This window comes from Carettochelys insculpta, chromosome 14 (genome assembly GCF_033958435.1).
Source record: "Carettochelys insculpta isolate YL-2023 chromosome 14, ASM3395843v1, whole genome shotgun sequence".
Classification (NCBI taxonomy): domain Eukaryota; kingdom Metazoa; phylum Chordata; order Testudines; family Carettochelyidae; genus Carettochelys; species Carettochelys insculpta.
Window position 1 is genome coordinate 7,375,436 of NC_134150.1, and position 19,003 is coordinate 7,394,438.

At 48.0% G+C, this 19,003-nt stretch overlaps 1 protein-coding gene across 2 annotated transcripts in view; it reads left to right on the plus strand.

Annotated features, from left to right (window-relative positions):
- The first annotated feature begins 8,454 nt into the window (after positions 1-8,454).
- SLC7A6 (solute carrier family 7 member 6) overlaps positions 8,455-19,003 on the plus strand; it is a 57,146-nt gene continuing 46,597 nt past the window's right edge. The window contains exons 1-2 of one of the 2 annotated variants that reach the window (XM_075008355.1): positions 8,455-8,515; positions 9,326-9,570. The gene's annotated coding sequence lies outside the window, so the exon portion shown is untranslated. Of the gene's footprint in view, positions 8,516-8,554; positions 8,601-9,325; positions 9,571-19,003 lie in introns of those variants that run through there. The other variant, XM_075008354.1, reaches the window with a different exon arrangement.

Below are 19,003 nucleotides of genomic sequence, written 5' to 3' on the forward strand. Positions count from 1 at the left end.
GTCGCTAACCCCATGAGGGGATGGGAATAGCGCCCTACTTCGACGTTCAACATCGAAGTAGGGACGTGTAGACGATCCGCGTCCCGCAACATCGAAATAGCGGGGTCCTCCATGGCGGCCATCAGCTGGGGGGTTGAGAGATACTCTCTCTCCAGCCCTTGCGGGGCTCTGTGGTCACCGTGGGCAGCAGCCCTTAGCCCAGGGCTTCTGGCTGCTGCTGCTGCAGCTGGAGGTCCGTGCTGCATATACAGGGTCTGCAACTAGTTGTTGGCTCTGTGTATCTTGCACTGTTTAATGAAAGTGTGTCTGGGAGGGGCCCTTTAAGGGAGCGACTTGCTGTTGAGTCCGCCCCGTGACCCTGTCTGCAGCTGTGCCTGGCTCCCTTATTTCGATGTGTGCTACTTTGGCGTGTAGACGTTCCCTCGCTGTGCCTATTTCGATGTTGGGCTGAGCAACGTCGAAGTTGAACATCGACGTTGCCAGCCCTGGAGGACGTGTAGACATTATTCATCGAAATAGCCTATTTCGATGTCGCAACATCGAAATAAGCTATTTCGAAGTTGGGTGCACGTGTAGACGTAGCCCATCAGTGCCAAACCACATTAAGTCTTTGCAGGATGGTTTTTCCCACCCCCTTACCTCCTTCCCAGACTATATAGCCCTTAGCTTGTCCGGTTGGCAGGTGTTGCCAATTTGCAGGCCAGCATCAGGCCTTTTCACCAATCCCAACCTGTTCCCCTTGATTGGAGCCTACAGGCAGTGGCTAATAAGATGCTCTTGCACTATCATCCTGCTACATACCTCCTCCCTTAAACCAATGCCAGACCTTATCTTGCTCTGCCTCAACTTCCTTGGCCTGGGAAGCTAATCCAGGGCTGCTTTCCCTGCCCACTAGAGTGATCCCTGGGCTCATTCTTTTGGGGTTCTGGCATTCCCCACCCTTAAAAGTACAGTGACCATCCATCCCATTTTAGCCAGGACTGGCTCTTTTTTAGCTGCCTATAGTACATCTGGGATTTTTTTAAAAAACAGGCTAATTGCCCTGTATGTTGCAAAGCAGGGACCTGAATTTGAAAGAGACAGCTCCTTAAGAAGCAGGGGCTATCTGTCTAAAGAACCGTCTGCAGGAGACATGTAGCTCTTTAAGTAGATTATTCAAACGTTGGCTTTGTGTACACTACAGTGCTCTTTCGAAAGAGCCTCTTTTGAATTTTATAATTAGAAAAATAATCTTTCAAAAGAGTGCAGCCACACACAAAAAGTTGATCATGCTGTAGATTCATTCTTTCAAAAGACCGACCTCTTTTGAAAGAGAGCATCTACATAGTCCTGGAGTACAAGAATTCCTGTGGCACCTTATAGAGTAACAGATATTTTGGAGCATAAGCTTTCGTGGGCAAAGACCCACTTCGTCAGATGCATGAGTGGGGGGTGGGGGGTTCAGAGGAGTATTTAAAGAGCAGGGGTCCCAGTAAAAGGGACGGCCAGAGCTGACAAGGTCTATTCAGTCAGGGTAGAAATGGGCCATTATCAGTAGTATACATCAGGAGAGGAGAAAATAAGTCAGATCAGTCACAGGGGATGTGGCCCATTGTCAGATTCTAATGTGGAGGTGTAATGTGGATGGAGTCAAAATTTGCAAATGAATTGCAGCTCAGAGATTTCTCTTTGCATTTTATTTTTGAAATTTTTGGTTGTAGGACTGCTACTTTTAAACCTGTTACTGAGTGTCCAGGCACAGTGAAGTGTTCTCCTACAGGTTTTGTATGTTACCCTTCCTGATGTCTGATTTATGTTGATTTATTCTTTTGCGTAGAGACTGTCCAGTCTGGCCAATGTAAATTGCAGTGGCTCATTGCTGGCACACGATGGTGTTACCCTCTGCAACCTTGGCTAATGTGGCCCTACGCAGGGAACCTGCACCCAGTACAGAAACTGTTTAACAATCAGCTGAACCATGCCTGCAATAGTGTTGCACGTGCATTTGGAAGACTGAGGCGACTTTTTGTCGCCTCCTGATGCGCCTGGAGGTTGGACTGACAAATGTGCCCACGGTCGTGGGTGCCTGCTGTGCTCTGCACAATGTGGTGGAGAGCAAGTGTGAGCCCTTCATACTGGCGTAGGCTGCTGAGGCAGGTGATGGCTATGAGCAGCCAGCTGCTGCACCATGTTATCAGGTGCACAGGAGCAGGGTGCTCATAAGGGAGGCCCTCCACGAGGCCTTTGCTAGAGAGGGTCAGTGACCATCCCTCAGGAACCCCACACCATGTCACCACACCATGCATCCACCACTCCCTTACCCCCCACCATTCACAATGGACATGGGCATGTTGGAAAAAGAAACCATACAAATAACTTGAAAACTGTGGCTTACTTATATTTACAAATAAAAGTGAACAAATGTACAAAATAAAACAATGAAAACTGTATTAATACTTTGAAATGAACACATTAACAAAAAATGTTATACACGTTAATTAAACTTTTCTGTGTCACTCAACTCAACTTCAATATTTACAAATTATAGTGAATTTGGGAAACTATGTGCAGGGGACGGGATAACTATTTACTTGGGGAAGGGGAGAACTATTTACATCAGGAAGTGGGTAAAGTATTTAAATGGGAAAAGGGCTAGGGGGTCTAAACTTGGATGGGGGCATGGGACAGGGGATGGGGGAACCTCACTCCTCTACAATAGTGGAGGGACGTGACCTTCAGTGGACATGTGACCCCCTAACACCCCAGTCCAGGGGGCCACAGCAGGGCTGGGTCTGGGGAGGAAGGACGGGGAGATAGAGCTATGGGGGAGGGCAGCAGCCTCTGCCTCAGTGGATGGGGAGGCGGAAAGGGGATGTGGGTGCGGCTGGCTGAGCATGGCTCACTCTGGCAACCAGACACATGGCCAGTTCCTACATGGCACTGCAAGGTAGATCTTCAGGGAGGAATGCAATGAGGGCAGAGGGAGCAGGAGGGGCTTCGTTTCTGTAGACTAGCTCCGTACCAATCTACTATATCATCTGTCCATTTTCTGTGGGGTCTGCCTCTCCTATTCAAACGGCCCATTATGCTGAATACCAGGGTCTTGATTTTTCATTTGTTGATCATTCTGAAAATATGCCCAAATAGTTGTAGCTTCTGTTTTATAGCCTTCTGCAACAGGTTTACTTTGGGCTGCATCTTTCTATATAATTCCTCATTGGTAGCCTTCTGCATCCATCCTATTCTCAGAATCTTTCTATAACAACTCCTTTTGAATGCCAATATTCTTCTCTTCCAATCTTTCGTTATCACCCATGCCTCACATCCATACAAAATGCTGCAGAATACACACATTTTCAAGATGCTCAGCTTCATTCCTAAGCTAATTGCTTTGCTTTTCCAGATCTTATCCATCGCCTTCAAATTAGCTCTTCCTTTCGCTATTCTAGTTGCCATTTCCTTCTTACAATCTAGATCATATGTTATGTTGTTCCCCAGATATGTGAACTTCTCTACATTTTCTAGTTCAATACTATCAACACTGATCTTTCTTCCTATTTCCTTATCTCCAAATGCCACTTGGACGAAAAGGAGGGACAGCTGCTAGGGGGTTGCACTTAGCAGGGTAGCCCACAGGCAGAGGAAACAGGCAAGTCTCTGGAGTAAAAGGCAGCTAGGCCCAGACCAGGGGTTAGCTGGGGGATCCTGGGTTTGGAGGAGTCCAATGAAGGACGGGGGACAGGGCTCAGGAGGGAGCAGAAACAGGAAGTAGAAGACAAAGAAGGTGAGTCATAATGACCAGTAGGGTGGGATTAACTCTTCTGGAGGCCATGGCTGTTAGATTTTGTAGGATCTGGGGTGAGCACAAAAATCAGGGGTTCAGAATATGGGAAGCGTGCCCCCAGGCTGGGCCAGAAGGGTGGGGTGTGAGATGGGGTGAGGGAGCTCCAGCTAGGAGAGCATGCTGTCAGGTAGAGCCTCGGATGAAGGGTTTGGGATGCAGCAGGAGCGAGCTCCAGGCTGGGGCCCAGGGGTTTGGAGTGTGGGAAGGGGCTCAGCTTGGTCCACTGACAGATGGAGCAAAGGGGTGAGTGCTCAGGACCCCAGGCTATTTAAAGTGGCGTGGAAGCCTCAGACCCTTTTAAATTGCTCAGGCTGGTGTGGTAGGTGTAACTCCCCTTTGGGGAGGCTAACCTTCCCCACCACTGCTCCATTCTTTCTGCCTGTGCCTTCCCTCAAAGACCAGAGCACAGCCCCCTCCTTCTGAGAAGCAGTGGAAAAAGGTGAGGTGATGGGAGAAATAGGGTGGGGGGTAGGGAGTTGGGCTTCTCCATTTTGCACAGGCATTAATGATTTAGTTGGGCAAGAATTCTTATTATAGCATAATTCTTTATAAGTTTTGTAGCTATCAGAAACCGATCAATTTTTTTAAAAAAAATATCCTGTGTTACTTTACTATTTGGTGTACGGTAAAATAAAAACTGGAAGAACTTTACTATTGATCCTGTTCATTTGACTTTTCAATTGGAGCTGGATTTCCAGATAAGTGATTTCCATCAGGTTTTAACACTTGTTTGGGGAGGGGTATTTGAGCGATTAGGCTGCAGCCTTTATCTTAATGTGGCCTTGTCCTGGGGAATGAGGGAGCTAGCTAGGCCAGGACTAGAAAGGTGGGGAGAGTCTCAGAGAGGTAGCTATGTTAGTCTGTATCTTCACAAAATGTCTTGTTGCACGTGAAAGACTACCAATATTATTTTATAAATATTATTGTGTTACGAGCAACATAGATTCACCAGTACCAGTCAAGATAGAAGATGCAGACTTACCCAGCACAGACAGTTTTATGGAGTTAGGCAGCAGCATCTGCTATGATGGAGGCACCAAGAACAATATCCAGAGCAGACTAAGCAAGGCCAGAAATGTTCTCAGAAGCGTGAACAACGTATGGAGGTCCACACAATACAGTGTCCACACCAACCTTAAGATGTAGTGGAGCTGTGTCACATCAACACTACTACGCTGCTCAGAATGCTGGCGGATGACAGAGTGTGACCTTGCCAAGTTCTCATCCCTTCACACCACTAGCCTCTGCAAGATACTTCGCATCTTTGGCCAAAGACGATCTCCAACCACGACCTGCTCCTGCAATGCCACCAAGAGGATGTGACCACTGTCATAATGAGAAGATGCTGGAGATGGATAAGGCACATGATGAGAAGGGAGGAAGAAGCCATTGTAAAGATAGCACTTCACTGAATGCCTGAAGGACAAGAGAAATATGGGAGGCCCAAGACAACATGGCAGTGTACTGTTGAGGCAGACATGAAGAGAATTAATTACAAGTGGAACACACTGGAGAAAATGGCCAAAGACAGAAGTGGAGGAACTTTGTTGCTGCCCTACACACCAGTGGGCATGACAGGCTTTAGCTCACTAACTATGAGCTTTTGTGGGACAGACCCATTTCTTGAAAGGGGTAGTCCACAGGCAGCAAGTAGGAAACAAACAGTCACCATGTGGCCTGGACATCTCTGAAGTGTAAAAGGGCAGCTGGGTCTAGTGGGTGGGATGGGAGATCAAGCCACTGTTTGAGAGAGAGAGAAAAACACATGATCAGGTATTTCAGTGGGAGATGACAAGAGGCAGCATCAAGGCAAGGGACAAGGATTTCCAAATCCTCTCGTGGGGACTTACAAGTTACAAGATCTGAAAATCCTGTTTACAGAGTGGGGTATTAGAATATAGGTGGATGGACAAAGCAGAGGAAGTGTATTGCTGTTTTTCTGAAAAAGAAGACACACTAAAACAGAAGAGTTATAATGGGGGCAGAGCAGGGAAGAGGTGCTCAGAATTAATGTAGGGCTCCATCTTGCTTCCTGGGAAGTCAGTAGTTAAACTCCCAGGATGTTCACTGGTAGCAGGATTGAGCTCAGTCATGGTACTTTGTGGACGGCTATAGCAAGGCATACTGCACATTTTTCCACTTTGCTTCAGGCAGCATAAATTGTAGGTTTGCTATTAATGAGTCTCAAATGCCTGAGCTCGTACACGCTGGTGAATAAACACTCATGTAATAAAGGGACCACGGGTTGGAAGAGGAATGGATTAAATTATTTTAATAATCAGACAGAGCACCACTCCCGTAGGTCCTCAGGCCCTCAGTTACTTTTTCAAAGAGGCTCACCTTCATTTTCCCTATCCCTAACTAGTAATGGGGAACCCCAAGAGCAAGAGGGATAACCTGAAAATCCATGGAACAGACATTCTAGAATCCATGACCTATTTAAGGGAAGAACATGCAAGAAATCTGCATAACACCCCACCTCACCACAAATTACTATCTTGTAAACTTCTTCCATCTGCCACTCTTCCCTCTGCTACCCATTTGGACTCCAGGGCCAAATTTAACCCATCATAAACGCAGTGGGTAAAAACAGGGATGAATTTGCCCTTTGAAAGTAAACCTCTGTGGATCAAGGTACAGAAGTATTGCCCAATATCTTACACATGCAGTAGCATACTGCTGTTTTTTGTGATCAAAACGTGCTCAGGATGGTGCCACAAATACTGGGTTTCTTCTTTACCTACACTTGGAGGAAGTGGGAGAGTCTTACCTAAATACAAACCTGTCCAGGATGGTCTACATCAGGGGTGTGCAAATTGGGGGTGGGCCCCCTGTGGGGAGTGACTTTTCATAAAGGGGGGCACAGCATGGTCAGCTGCTGGGTGACAGGCTCCTCCATTCCCTTAAAATGTTGAAATAAGTTACTGGTTTCATGTATTACATTCTACTTACTTATGTATACATTGACCAACAGGTAGTGGTCAATGGCTCAATATCTGGATGGTGGCCTGTTTCAAGTGGAGCACCCCAAGGCTCAGTTCTAGGGCCAATGTTTTTCAACATCTTTATTGATGACCTGGATGAGGGACTAGATTGCACCCTCAGCCAGTTTCCAGATGATAGGAAGCTAGGGGGAGAGGCAGATATGTTGGAGGGTAGAGATAGGATCCAGAGTGACCTGGATAAATTGGAGAACTGGGCCAAAAGAAATCTGATGGGGTTCAACAAGGAGAAGTGTAGAGTCCTGCACCTGGGATGGAAGAATCCCAATCATTGTTATAGGCTGGGGGCTGACTGACTAAGCAGCAGTACCACGGAAAGGGACCTAGGGATTATGGTGGATGAAAGGCTGGATATAAGTAAACAGTGTGCCCTGGTAGCTAAGAAGGCCAATGGCATATTGGGGTGCATTAGGAGGAGCATTTTGAGCAGATCTAGAGAGGTTGTTGTTCCCCTCTGTTCAGCACTGGTGATGCCACATTGAGAATATTGTGTCCAGTTTTGGGTTCCCTGGTATAAAAAAGTATGTGGATGTGCTGGAGCAGGTTCAGCGGAGGGCAACAAAAATGATTAAGTATCAGAGAGGTAGCCGTGTTGGTCTGTAGCTTTGAGAACAAGAAGAATTCTTGTGGCACCTTACAGACCAACAGATATTTTGGAGCATAAGCTTTCGTGGGCAAAAACCTGATTCATCAGATGCATCATGATTAAAAATGATTAAGGGGCTGGAGCACATGACCTATGAGGAGAGGCTGAGGGATTTGGGCTTATTTAGTATGCAGAAGAGAAGACTGGGGGGTGATTTAACAGCAGCCTACAACTTCTTGAAGGGGAGCTCTAAAAGGGATGGAGAGAACCTGTTCTCAACAGTGACAGATGGCAGAACAAGGAGCAATGATCTGAAGTTACAGAAGGAGAGGAGTAGGTCCAACAGTAGGAACAGCTCTTTTACCAGAGGGTGGTGAAGCACTGGAATGCGTTACCTAGAGAGAAGGTGAAATCTCCATCCCTGGAGGTTTTTAAGCCCTGGCTTGACACAGTCGTGGCTGGGATGACTTAGTGGAGGTTGATCCTGCCTGGGGCGGGGGCTGGACTCGATGCCCTCCTGAGGTCCCTTCCAGCCCTGTGATTCTGTGATTTCCTACGCAAGCCGAGGGGGGTCTCCCAGCCCCACACGAACACGCCCCACACTCCCGTGGGTTTGGATGACTTTAGACAGGCTGGGGGCCCAGCTGACGGCAGCCATGAAAAGTTAGGCCCCCACCTAGACACTTCGCTCCCCCCGGCCTAGATAACTAGATTCCAACCTCTCCCCGGCAGAGCGGGGCAGCCACGGCCGGAAGAAGGAGGGTGCCGCGAGGGCTCCGCACGGTGGGCCCGAGGGCGGCCGGGCATCACACAGCCCTTCGCCCTACCTTTGCGGGGCACGATTCCCCGCGGGCGGCGGCCAGGAGGGTGACTCCCCTCCCAGAGCGGGCGAGGGCGGCGCCCCACACGGCTGGGCTGCCGGGGGAGGAGCTCCGTCTCCCTGACTCAGGCTGAGGTGAGGCGCCCGGCTCTGGCGCAGAGCGCGGAAGGCGGCGGCGCCTCCCCCCGTTCCCCAGGCGGGGCGGGCCTCACGCGCGACTCCGCAGAGCCCGGGCGGTAACGAGCATCTCCGAGGCTGCGGGCGCCGAGCGGCGGGAGCAGGAGGTAACGGGGCGGCGGGAGCTGCGAGGCGGTGACGCTCCCCTCACGGAAGGGGCCTCGGAGACGGGGCTGAGCCCGGGAAGCGCCGGTGAGCGGCCTGACGCCGGGGTCAGAGTGTGGCCGGTCACCACCCCCGCCCCGGTTCAGGGTCCCAGCGCCCCCTTCCGCCCCATAACGGGCCGTGCGCCTCTCCCCCACCCCCATGCTGCGCCCGCCGCCGCCGCCGGGAACCCGCCTCCCTCTCTCCCTTGCAGCTGGGGAGAGGCGTGAAGAAAATCCGGACTCCGGTCCTGAGCACCAGCGGCGAGACCCGCCCCCCCACCGCTCCCCACGGGCCCTGGGCTGGGTCGGCGGCTTCGTGGCTGGACGAGGGATTCAGTCGGAGCTCGGCCGGCTCCCGGCACCTCCAGACGAGTCCTCCGCGAGCCACGTGTGGCCGGTTTCCTTCTTGTTTTCCTCAGACCCCGGCAGCCCGGGCTTGTGCCGCAGCCCCGTCGGGCTGAGCGCTGGGGAACCGCTTCAGGCGAGGGGCGCTGCGGCTGCCAGCCTCCCACCCCGCCTCCAGAGTCCGCAGGTGTAGCAGCTGCTGTGCCAGGAGCGCGGGGCCCTGCGAGTAGGCAAGAGAACTTCATGTAGCTGTAGTTGCATGTGCACAGGGGAGGTCCCTTCCAGCCCCAGGAGTCTACCAGTTCAGTAAGGCTCATCCCCTCCTGTAAAGCGCTTCCTAGACCCCAAGGCTGTGGCCACACTACAGCGATCTGTCGACAGAAGCTGCTGTCAGACGCCGTCTTCTGACAAAGCCTCTCTTGACAGGTGGCATCTACATGCAAAAGCAGCTCCAAAGAGCAATCAAGAGAGAGCAGCCAGACTGCCCGGCACTCTCTGGACAGAAGGGCCAACCAGAAGCTCTGTGAACAGGGCTGCCTCCTGGACCACAAACCGTCTCTGTTGACAGATGCCACACACACCCCCCCGCCCCAGCATCTACACTAAATTTTTGTTGATAGCAAGAAAACTGCTGCGTTCTTTCAACTGATTCTGGAGAGGACACATTTTAGGTATGGATGCTCCATGAGGTTTTTTGTTTGTTTTTTTTTTTGATAAAACCCCATTTTGTACACATAGCCTAAGTGTCTTTGCGGCTGATTTGTTTTTAAAGCTGAAATTGAAGAACTTTGGGTTTTCTTAAGAGGAGAACCCATAGTTGCCTCATTTCAGGGACAGCCCTCCAGTTGTATTTGGGGTGTTACAGCACTTAGTCATTGTCTGTGCTGCACTTATGTCATTACAACTTTTGCTGTTTAGAGGTGTGTTAAAAAACACCCTTCCTCCCCCAATGATACAGGTTTTAAGGATAAAAAGCACCAGTGTGGCTGGTGTTTTGGATGGCATTTTGTCAGTAGAAGAGTCACTGCCCATGAAACCCATCTCTCTTTGGGGTTAATTTTATTTTCTTGTCCAGACAGCTCTGTCCCTTTGAAAAAGAGCGACTGTACTGCATGCCTTGCAATAGAATGGCTGTAGTGGCACGGCTGCAGCATTGTGATGTGTGCAGTGTAGACATAGCCTCAGTTGGCTTTTGAAATCTCTTGCAACTTCTGATTGTTAGTGAGGAGAGATGGGACAAAGATCTTTCCATAAAATTAAAGTGAAGCTCATGGACCTCTGAGCTCACACGGTTGCTGTGTAATTGAAAGGACTCTAATTACAACAAAAACAATGAGGAGTCCTGTGGAACCTCTACATTTGTTAGTCTTTTTTGGCATAAGATTTTGTGGACTGTAAAGTGCATGAAGTAGAAGCTTCAGTTTGTTAGCTATATATACGCATACAAAGATGGGTGTGTCGCATTACTATGCAGAGGACCGGTGCTAACAAGGTAATTCAGTCAGGGTGGATGTAATGTAAACCCACCCGTATTTGCATGTGTAGGTATACCTACAAAATGTGCCCTGTTGTTTCCTGCTGAGCCCTGGCTCGGGACTGTCTGCCCTTCCCCCCATTTCCCCCAGCTAGCCCCTTGTAATGGGGATTGATAGACCCCCCCCTTGTATTGTGCCTCATTGCCCCCAGCCAGCTCCTTATTCCAGGGGAAAACAAAGAAAGCAGTCCTGTAGCACCTTAGAGACTAACAATTACATTTATTAGGTAGTTACCTGATAAATAAAATTGTTAGTCTCTAAGGTGCCACAGGACTGCCTGCTTTGTTTTATAAAGATACAGACAAACATGGCCTCCCCTCTGAGACTATTGTTCTGGGAGATACTCCCTAGAGAACCAGGGTTGGCAAGTTCGACATACGTCTGCCAGCCTCTCCCTTGCGGCATACTGACTCCTAGTGGTAAAATCCATCCTCTTTTGCAAATGGAACCCATACATCTAGGTTTGTGGTTCACTGTCCCATGTAGTGGCACCTAGACCACTTACACACAGAGAGAGAGAATGAGTCCTCTCTATGCCCTTAGCTGAGAGAGATCTGGCTTTTAGCTCAAACTGGAAAGTCTCCTGCACTGAGCTCCAAAGGTCCCAGGTTTCAGTCTGCCTGTGGACAGTTACAAGTGGGGATTCCTCAGGGATTTCAGCTGGGTCTGTAAAGCGCCGATTATGCTTCCTTAGCTAGTGCAAGTATGCAACCCACGCACCTAGGGGTGTGGTTCACTGTTGCATGTAGTGGCACCTAGACCTTTTGAGTCTGCCTGTGGGCATTTACACAAACAAGGATTGGCTCATCTCAAGGGTGCCCACCTAGTTCAGTAAAGGGAGGTGAGCCTTCATTTAAATAAAAGGAATTCTGCAGAGCCCTGCAAATCCATGGATATATATGGCTCATTTTTGAGGGTATGGATGCGGATCCATATTTTGAGTCTAGAGCTCTGCAGATTTGCAGCTATCCATTTTATTTCTGTGGGTAACCACATCTGCAGATGCGGATATCTGTGGATCATTTTTGCAGCTATGGAGGCAGATACCAATTTTGTATCTGTGCAGTGCTTGTGTATTCTGTGACTGTTTAGCAGTATGAGTTAAATGCAGTTTTAATCCTATTAGTTTTTTAAATCTTGCTATTAATAATGATTAAAAGTTTAATAGTTTGACAGTCCTGGTTTCAACCAATTTATCAGGTAGTGAAATTATACCTATTGACCTGTAATCTCAAGGATCACTTCTGAAGCCTTAAAAAAATAAAATCCTTGTCACATTAGCATCCAGTCACTTGGTACAGTAGTTGACTGAAGTAATAGGTTACATCCAACAGTTAGTTTTGTTGTTCATATTTGAGTTCCTTTAAAACTGTTGGATGAATACCATCAGGTCTTGGTAGCTCATTAGTGTTTAATTTATCAGTTTCTTCCAAAGTCTCCTCTGCTGACACCCGTCTGTGGCATTTCTTTAGATTGTCACCTAAAAAGAATGACCCAGGTATGGGAACTTCCCTCACATCTGTAGTGAAGACTGATGCAAAGAACTAATTTAGAATCTCTGCAATGGCCCCGTCTATCTTGAGTGCTTCTTTAACACCTCTATTGCCCAGTGGCTCCACTGATTATAGAGCAGGCTTCCTGCTCTTCACATTCTTAATTTTTTTTTGCTGTTTTTGTGCCTTTTTTTTGCTTTCCTAATTATTCTTTTACACTTCAGCATAAATTTAGGCACGTCCTTTGTAGTTTCTTGAGTAGGATTTGACTTTCGGTTTTTAAAAGTTGCCATTTTGCATCTAACTGATTCTTTTACAGTAAACCCTCGATTTAAGGGTATATATATATATATAACGATATAACGTTATATATAGTGATATAACGAACTTTGGAAATAACGGAGGCTGTCTGCTATCCCCTCCCCCCCAGCTCCTCCCAAATAAATGCTGGGGACTCAACAGAGCCACTGCTGGGGCTGGAGGAGTTGCTGGGGCCACTGGGGCAGAGGAGCTGGCAGGGGGGAGTGCTTCAGCGAGACTCAGGAGCTCTCCTTCCCCAGCCCTGCCATGTGCATGGAGCATGTAGGCACCTGGCCCCCGCTGCCTGCAGTGGTTCTGAGTAGCAGCCATGGTGTCAGGGACTGCTGCCCGCTGGCAGGCTGGGGGCAGCCACACTCTACCTTCGTGCTGACGGCTCAGAGCCACGGGCTGGAGGAGTTGCAGTGCTGAGAGCTGCAGGAGGTAAAAGGAGCCAGGCTGGTATTCAGCACCTCTCCTGGTAATTGGGAGAGGGAGATGGAGGTTTGAGGGGGAAGAATGGGGCAGGAAGGGGCAAGAGGGGGCACAGAGGACAGGAGTGAGTGATGGGCTGGGAAGGTCAGTGCATCATCATACAGTATAACCATTCAGATATAATGGACTTTTAGCATTAACGGACTCTCCTTCCCCCCATTAGTCCATTAAATAGAAGGTTTACTGTACTTTGAGCTATAGTGGCATTTCTTTGGTCCTCATATTATTCTTTCTAATTTGTGTATGCATTTAAGTTGAGCTTTTGTTTTGGTGTTTTCCTGCAGCTTGCAGATATCTCACTCTGATGATCTGCCTGCCCTAATTTAGCTTGCCTAAACAAGAGGCCTTTTTAATTGGACCTAGGTCAGTTAAACTCTATGGCAGTCTTTCCTTTTTCGTCCTAAATGGCTTGGACCCTTTTTCCTAACAAAGAGTAATCACAAATAAACTTAACTGTTTACACAATTCAGGCTGAGGAAATTATTTTTGATATAGAACAGGAAAAAACACAGTAAACTTTCAACCTTACATTTTTGAAAGGCCTCACTTAACTATTCAAACTGAGACCGTAACGTCATAAGAATAGATATTCCTGTGGCTATTCCAAGCTTTTTGCATTCTTATTACTGGTGGAATACATTATTTTCATCCTTTGGGCATCAATGCCTGTTTGTTGCTTGTTTGATTTGTCACATGCATAAACTTTGCTACCAACTGCGGACAGCCTTTGTGGATTTTAGAGGCTCCTCCTGCCGAAAAAGGCACTTTTATTGCTACCCTAAAGTTTAAAATGGGTCAAGCAAACTGCTGTTTCCAGAAATAGACATTTTGTAGCGGGAGCACTCGAATTGCCAGGAAATGCATGCAGTTTGCAACAATTTCTACAAAAAGAGATGCTGTTTTAGTTAATCAATGTCTGATTTAGAACAGAGGTGTACTGACTTGGAGCTACCAGTGATGACTTACTCATAGGCTAGCTCTACACCATGAGATAAATTCGACTTTTAGTAAATTTGATTTTTTAACCTCGTTATTATGAATTTGAATTAAGTGTCTACAAAGCTTCTTGAAATTGGACCCACCTTTTTTCTGTGTCGAGTTTCTGCATTCCCACTGCCCTGTGCAAGTTCAACAGCATGAGCAGTGCATTGTGGGTACCTATCCCACAGTGCCTTAACCCAGGTTGCTTGTGGGCATTTCATGTTTGAATTCCAGAATGAAAAGCACTGTCCCAGAGTTCAGAGCACAAGTAACTGCATGAAAACAAAGTGGAGATCCCGCCATTTCCAGCTGCGGCATTCCAGCGCAAGGCTGGATCGCCAAATGCTGAAATGATGTGGGCTATGAGTTGAAGCAACCACACTGGCTGTCGCACAATTTTGCTTTCAGTTACAAAGCTCAGCTACAGTTCAGTATCGTGAGGATGATGATGATGACAACGATGGTTTGGAAGAGCAAATCTCCTAACTGTGGTCCAAGAACTCGCATCTGCTGCCTGCCCTGGATGCATTGCTGACAGTGGAGCAGTGGTTTTGGATTTGTGAGACCAGCACACACTTGTGGGACCACATCATTTTGGAGTCCTGGGATGACCAACAGAGCTTTCTTATGTGCAAGTCCACTTTTATGGAACTTCGTGATGTGCTGGCCCCCATCCTGAGGCACAGCAACGTAAGAATGAGGCCAGCTTTAACAGTTCAGAAGTGAGTGGCAATTGTGCCGTTGAAGTTTGCAACACCTGACAGTTACCGGTCAGTGGCAAATTAATTTGGGATGGGCAGATCTACAGTGGGGTCCGTGGTGATGCAGGTGGCCCATGCAATCTGTCAGTGTCTCCTCAGGAAGACACTGACCCTGGGAGATGTACAGGCAATAGTGGATGGCTTTGTTGCCCATGGCTTTCCTAGCTGCAATGGGGCAATAGATGGTACGCACATCCTCATTATGGCCCTGGCCTACCTGGCCTCTGAGTATATAAACTGAAAGGGGTACTTCCCGGTGGTGTTGGAGGGGTTGGTAGATCACAAAGGTTGTTACACCAACATTAACATTGGATGTTCAGGAAGGGTTCACAATGCATGCATCTTCTGAAATTTTGGGCTGTACATAAAGTTCCTGGATGGGACTTTTTTCCCCAGAGCGGAAAATCATGATTGTCAATGTGGAGATGCCTGTTGTTGTATTAGGTGACACTGCTTATCCTCTGCTCCCTGGCCTTATGAATCCCTACACAGGAGACCTGGACCTCCACAAGAAAAACTTCAGTCACAGACTCAGCAGGTGCAGAATGGTGGCAGAATGTGCCTTTGATCGTTTAAAAGCGAGGTTCAAATGCTTATTGACCCATTTGGACATTTTTGAAACTAATGTCCCCACTGTGATTACATCGTGCAATATTTTGCACAACATATGGGAATCCAGGCAGGAGACTTTCCTGTCCTTCTGGAATTCCAAAGCTGAGGCTATAGGCAGCGCTTACTCACAGCCGCCTACACAACCGTCTACCAGTAACCAGGCTGAGGCAGCAGCAGTAAGGGACGCTTTAAAACATAGCTTCATGTATGAGCTGTAACACACGTGCTACTGATGTATTTCTCTGACATAATTCCAATAAATCACACCATGTCTTAATGAATGAATGCTTTTACTTGGTGGGAGGGTGTTACGTTGCAGTACATAGAATGCATGTGGTGGGCAGCTGTGCCTTCAACCCTCCCCCAACCCTCCCGGTTTTGTCAGTTGCGCATCCACTGCAGACCTTGGAGTACTGGTCAGCAGCTATGCTTTCAGCCCTCCTCCAACCTGCCCAGTTCTGTCATTCACACATCTGCTGTGGACCTGGGCATATCAGCACGTAGCTGGGCCTTCAGGCCTCCCCCAACCCCCACTGTGATTTGTGTTCCCCACCACTCCTGCAGACCACAAAATCACACCAAGCTCAAAGGAATGCTTTTATTTTGCAGGGAGGAGAGGTTTAAGTGGCAGGGAAAAGAAGCCTTCTCAAGGGTGCTTGAATAGGCTTTTGCAGTGTCCCTTGGGGCTGGAGGGCCAGGCTATCCTTGCCCTCCCTCCCCATGTTCGGGGTCTGTGATGACAGGGTGGTTGAGCTCTCTTCAGGGGACTCCGGGTAGCAGGTGTCGATTGACTTCTGCACTGCTGTGTTGGGAGTGCCTCTGCAGCTGCAGCTGGGAGCGCAGTACTACAGTTTGCACTGTAACTGCCGTTACGAGGTGTGCTGCGGTCTCAGCCTGGTTTGCTGCTTGCTGTTGCTGGAAGTCAAGCACTGTCTGATGCCACTGAGATGTACTATGACACCACTGAGCAGTGTCCTTTGTCATCTTCGTGTGTTCTGCTTCACTCCGCTCCATGTGCTGCAGAATAACATCCTGCTTGCACCTGTCTTGCTATTCCTCTCTCCTCCATTGGGCATTGCTTCTGGAAAGTGAAGGTCAAAATTGATAGAATTCACATAATGTGCTTTCAAATGGAACAAATTGGTCTCTGTGTCTACTGTCAGGGAAAGTTTCTCTTTTGAAGGCCGCTAAAGACTTGTTAAGCATGGGATAGTAAGCATGCATTTCACAATACATCACTTGCCATTGCTTATCCAGCCCATTTCTTTGTGGACATGGTAAGCTATAAGCAATTGTCTGCTTTTCAAGGGAAAGAGAGGCCTGCAAAGCAGGGGAAACCGTCAGGTGTCCTGGAGCAGGGGGAAGAATTTTTGACCTGTTTCTGGAGCAGTCCTCCCCAATGAGCAAGCTATGTAGAGGTGTTGGTTAAAAAATTAAAAGAAATGCTGGGTGAAAAGGGACATAGGAGGGAGATGCCCCAGAGAGCCAGGCAACCATGTGGTGTGGGGAATTCCTGTAAAGTAAAAAGAAATGCTGGATGGAAGGGGATATGGGAGGGCAGAAGCCCTACAGAGTCTGCAAACTGCGTAGAGCACCTGCTGGCTGCTGCCAAGTAATGTAAAGGAGCAGGAAGCATGTTCAAAAAAAATCCGATGCAAATCCCCATGGTTCTGTAGGTTGCCAAAGAACACATCACCCTCCTAAAACTAACAGATATGGGGAAAGAACAGCTACTCCTGCTGTGTGACCAAAAGCCTGGAAAATTTGCTAAAATGCTGTGTGATGCCATGACACCAGATTGCTATCTTGTTGGCTGGTGTGGCAAGGTGTGCTACTGTGGATGCTGCAGCAAGTCAGGATTGCCTAAGAACCTTGTGAAAAAAATACAAAAGTGCCTGGGTGAGGCCTTCAAGGAGATCTCCAAAAAGGAGAAGCATTTCATCCCAAGAAACATTAGCTTGCTGTTCTGAGGGGCACAGAACCATAGCAAACCTGTACCCACCCACAGCCCTCTTCTTAATTCTAGCATGCAAAATTAATATCACCTGAACAGCTTGCTCCAGGAGGCTCAGGGACCAGCTTGGAGGTGATCGGTGTGGAGGGGACTGATTCCAGGTCTATGATGAAGAGCTCCGGGCTGTCAGGAAGAACTTCCTCTGTCCCCTGCTTATTGCCCCCTTCCTCTTCCTCCGTAGCCCTCTTCTTCTGGGGTACCCAGCTCCTCTGGGCTCACCCCAAGCTCCATACCAGGGCCTCCACAAGTGTCATAATTAAGACCGGACTCCATGGTAGGGTCGCTCCCCATAAACATGTGCAGCTGTTCATAATAGCAGGAGGGCTGTGGAGCTGTCCCAGCCGCTGGTTGACTTCTTGGACTTTTTGATAGGTCTGCCAGAGTTCTTTCACCTTCATGCAGCATTGCATAGAATCCCGTGAGTAACCTCAGGCAGTCATCTCATGCGACATCTTCTCATAGATTGCTGCATTTCTCTTGGCCACCCGAAGTCTCTTTGCCACTGATTGATCTTCTCAAATCACAAGATGATCCAGAATCTCCTGGTGGGTCCACACTGGGGCTCACTTAGGACCCTAAGAAGTATTAGGCAGATCACTACCCTGAGTGCTCGTGATTGCAGTAGATGGCTAATGATTCAATTGCTACCGATGTGGTGTGATTGCTACTGGTGTGGTGTGATGCGATGGGCAAAGGAATTTTTTCATAATGGGCACCCTTTATATTTGCAGGGCTGGGATGCTGAATTCCAATTCAAATTCTAATTGAATCAAAAATTCTCAGGTTTCCTGTGATCTTCTTCCTGTGCACCTGGATGGAGGGCTGCAGAGAAGGAAGCCGCTATACATGGAGGGTCACTGTGTAGCTTTATGGGATACATACATGATGTTTCTGGAGGCTGATAAATTCGAATTAAGGACATGGTGCATCCACACTAGCCTGTAGTCAATATTTTAAATCTGAAATTGACGCTGTTCCAGTCTCATAATATTGACATTTTGTTATCGGTATTATGGCAATAAATAATAGTATTGACAGTGATGTTTTAATACTGAGCTAACTCCTTTAAATTCGATTTTATTTCATAGTGTAGATGCAGCCATGGTCTATTTGCTTAGTGAACAGGGTAGTCCTAGGTATATTATTCTCTTTGGCATTTCACTAGGTTTCCTAATATAATTCCAGAGGGGTTAATCTGTAGTACTTTATGTGCTTAGAATTTTGTTACCTTAAAAACCACCTTTTCAAAGTTGCTCATACACATGTCGTAAGTAGTTCAGGTTCTTTTGTTGGTGGTGTCTAGGTATACACTCTTGAAGAATGTCTAGTATTGGACTGGAACTCCTTTTCTTCTCTTCTCTGGCTTTCTCTACACATGCAGCTTTAAAGTGCTGCCATGGCAACACGTACTATGGTCAAGCTGCCAAGTTGAGAGTTCTCCCAGGGCCTTAAGAAAATCCATGGGGTATGTATTTCCCAGCACCTGGAGACTATGTAGATGGGCAAGTTACTGTGCTGAAATTTTCTTGCTTTGGGAGGAAGGGTGTGGGGGAGATGAAAAATTACCCTTCTGAGAGCAGCATGTCTCAGTGTAATATAGGGTGTGTAAGAGTTTAGTTAGTTAACTGATAGGCTGATGCTTATCAGTTTCTGTAAATGATTAAATTCTGCCAAAGGCCCTTCCTGGCTGTCAGCCCTGTGGTTGGGCTCCAGCCAGGCTGCCAACCCCATGGTGGATCCCTGCAGGCTGCTGCCTGGCTGTCAGCAGAGCTCAAGGTGTGGAGCTGACACCTGAAATGCCATATGTGCCAAAACCCTGCCCGTGATGGAGCCCAACATATAGGGCCAGCGGGCTGGATCCCACAAGTGGAGCTGGTAGCAGAGCCCAAGGCATGGGGCTAAGAGCTGGGTTCCCG